Source organism: Cetorhinus maximus, chromosome 26 (assembly GCF_964194155.1).
Source record: "Cetorhinus maximus chromosome 26, sCetMax3.hap1.1, whole genome shotgun sequence".
Taxonomy (NCBI): Eukaryota; Metazoa; Chordata; class Chondrichthyes; order Lamniformes; family Cetorhinidae; genus Cetorhinus; species Cetorhinus maximus.
Genome location: NC_135904.1, coordinates 15,257,389 through 15,261,324, shown reverse-complemented (window position 1 = coordinate 15,261,324; position 3,936 = coordinate 15,257,389).

Here is a 3,936-nt window from a genome sequence, read left to right as displayed (position 1 = left end):
TATCTGCAGCTCAAATATGATCTGTATTATAACAGAAGTGCTAACCTGATGTGATTAATTATTTAATGTAAATTTGAAGGATGTTTGATTATGAAGAGCAGCAATCACTGTGTTGGGCAGAGCCTAAAGATGTAAAGCCGTGGTGGCTTCATTGTGTATTCTATCCCCTGACGATGTGTGCTGACCCTGTTATAAGTGGAGATTATGGCATGCAGAGTTACACGGAGATGGCAATGGGAGAATGAAGACTACCAGAAACATTTCATTGGTGTGTCCTTTCTGTCCAGTTCAGTTACTTTGTGCACGGTATTAATGGTTCCTGCTACATGCAGCGGTTTATATGGCAAGCAAAATATGTGTTTCACAATGTGACATCATATCAAACCTGCAGAGAGAGGAGTTGGGAGAACTGGCTGAGAGTTCGAAGAGATGGGTTTTCAGGAAGTTTTTGAAGATGGAAAGAGGTCCAACTTGGTTTAGGGGAAAGAGGAGTTGGAGCCAGTGCCAGTAGTGATAGAGCAGTGAATGTGCAGCCCTGCCAAGCAGAGTGAAAGAACAGATTGGGGAAAGACTGGAGAGAGTTAAGATTAAGACAGTGATTTAGTGGATTTGCTGAGGAAAGAGAAGCTAGTGAAGATCGATGAGAGTAAGGCTGATGGGTCAAACTCAAATATCAGCTATGCCAAGGTTGGAAATCCCACTTACATCTTGTTTCAACCCTTTGTGGCGTGTTGACCCTTCATTTCAGATGTTTCCCAGTATTGTCACTTAAACAACCAGGTGTGCCCCTTTTGAAGATATTCTGCTGGAAATTTCCAGGGGAAATATGGAGGAAGTTAGAACCTGAGAATGTGCTGATCCCATCCACAAATCAAAATGTTTTATGTTGGACATAGAACAGGAGCTTGCCATTCAGCCCATTCCACCATTCGGTTAGATTACGGTTGATGGTGACCTGACTCCATTTAACTCACCTTTTACCCTGGCTCATGGGGACAAACCTAACATGTTTTTGCTATTCAAGTTACATAATTATCCTTGCCCCTCTTTTTCACTGGGTCTGGCAATGTCTTGGGAGTCGAGGTTGGAGAGAGATGGTTAGAAGTATCCTGTCATGTAGGCAGGAACTGAGGATTGTGCACTGGCTGATGCAGTTTATACAGGGGTGTGTAGAGGAACAAGTGGCAAACAGCCAGCTCGGAAGGAGGATGGGAACCTGAGCATTGATTCAGAAGGAGAGGAGCAAAGAGTTTAGTGATTAAGGCAGATGATAGAATGACATTTAATATCATAGCTATCACTGAAATGTGGCTTAAGGAGGGACAGGAATGGGCAGCTCAACACTCCTGGATGCAGGGTTTTCAGACAGGATGGGAGTATAAAAGGCATGCTGGTTACAATCAGCTTTAAGGAGGGATGATAGGAGCATCAAAGTGAAACCATACCGATTAAACTGAGGCGGGGGGGAAAGGGGCAATTACACTACTGGGAGTGTACAATAAGACCCCATACAGTCAGGGAAAAGAGTAAATATGTTGGCAAATTGCTGGGAAGTGCAGAAATCATAGTGCAGTAAATAGAAGATTTCAACTACCTTAATGTTAACTGGGATAAAACCCATAGAAGAGGTATATAGAGTGGATAATTATTAAAATGCATCCAGAAAACATAATGTAGCTAGTACAAAAGAAGGGACAGCTATGGACTTAGTTCTAGGGAATGAAGTTGAGTGGGTGGAAGGGGTATCAGTGGGAGAACATTGTTTTGGGTAATGATTATTATGCAAGTTGGATTTAACATAGTCTATCTTTGTCCTTTTCCATAACTAAGAGTAAAAGTTCTCAATTGGGGAAAGGCCAATTTCACTAAGTTGAGATGTGATTTAGCTAAAGTGAACTGGGAACAGCTACTTTAATGTAAATCAGTGTCACAACAGTGAGATGCATTCAAGAATGAGACAAAGATGCAGAACGAATATTTTTCTCATAAATAAAAAGGGTAGGACTCCCAGATATGAATACAACATGCTCACCCCACACCCCTCTCCAGCCATTTGACGTAAACTATACAGGGTAGTATAAGGCAAAAAGGGGAAACGTAAGTGCTCGATATGACAGAAAGTCTACAAAGACCGCATCTGGAGTATTGTGTACAGTTTTTCCTTATCTAAGGAAGGATATAATTTCCATAGGCCCAACAATCTTCAGCTGCTTCATCAATGACCTTCCTTCCATCATAAGGTCAGAAGTGGAGATGTTCACTGATGATTGCACAATGTTCAGCACCATTTGCGACTCCTCAGACACTGAAGCAGTCCACGTCCATATACAGCAAGACCTGAACAATATCAGGCTTGGGCTGACAAGTGGCAAGTAACATTCGTGCCACACAAGTGCCGGGCAATGACCATCTCCAGCACAATAGAATCTAACTATTGCTCCTTGTTATGGCAGAGCAGATAGCAAATGTTAAGCTGCTCAAAACCGAGGGAAGCTTGAAAACAGCTGCCAGTGCAATTCATATTTTTATTTCAAGATACATGCCTTGAATTCGGTAGTAATAAGTCCACCAGTTCTTAGAGGTTTTTACAAAACTATATTAAACATTTATTAATAAAAGAAATGATTTTATGCACATACATAGGTCTGAAAATTACTATTATAACTCCTAGCTCCCCTAATTAACCTGACTCCCAGAGTGGGGGATATGCCGGGCCAATGGGTTACAAATTGTGGTTGAGTACAATTCTGCTGTTGCTGATGGCCCACAGCGCCTCAGTGATGCCCAGTCTTGAGCTGCTAGATCTGTTTGAAATCTATCCCATTTAGCATGGTGGTAGTGCCACACAACACGATGGAGGCAATCCTCAATGTGAAGACGGCACTTGGTCTCCACAATGACTGTGCAGTGGTCGCTCCTACGGAAACTGTCATGGGCAGATGCATCTGTGGCAGGCAGGTTGGTGAGGATGAGGTCAAGTATGTTTTTCCCTCTTGTTGGTTCCCTCACCACCTGCCGCAGACCGAGTCTAGCAGCTATGTCCTTTAGGACTCAGCCAGTGGTGGCACTAATGAGCCACCCTTGGTGATGGACATTGTAATCCTCCACCCAGAGTACATTCTACACCTTCAGTGATTCCTCCAAGTAGTGTTCAACATGGAAGAGCACTGATTCATCAGCGGAGGGGAGGGGGAGGGAGGGAGGGGAGGGGGGTTGCGGCAATATGTGGTAATCACCAGGAGGATTCCTTGCCCAAGTTTGACCTGATGACCCGAGACTTCATGGGGACCGGAGTCGATTATCAAGGACCAAGTCGGATTAATCAAGGACAGTCAGCATGGACTTTGCTAAGGTTATCCCTGGCTAAACCGATTTAATTTTTTGAGGAGATAACAGGAGAGTAGATGTGAGTTGTGTGATTGTCATAATCCACAAGGATTTCAGCAAGGCTTTTGACAAGGTCCCGAGTGGCAGACTGGTCACAAAAGCAAAGGGATTCAAGGATAAAGTGGCAAGTTGGATTCAAAACTGGTCAGAGGCAGGAAGTAAAGAGTAATGGTTGATGGGTATTTTTGTGACTGGAAGACTGGTTCCAAGGGGGTTCCAGAGGGTTTAGTACTGGCTTCCTTGCTATTTGTGATATATATCAATGATTTAGACTAAATGCAGGGGCCATGATTTATGAGGATTTTGCCAGTTTTGGAGAATTTTAGTTGAGGAAAGATTGGCTAAGCTAGGATTGTTTTCCCTGGAACCGAGGAGACTGAGGAGATATTTAATTAAGATGTATTAAATTATGAGGGGTCTAGAAGAAATGGATAAAAAAGATTTATTTCCTCTAACAGGTCAATAACCAGGGACCATAGATTTAAAGTAATTAGTAGAAAGGATTAAAGGAGAGTTAAGAACTTAAGAAATAGGAGCAGGAGTAGGCCA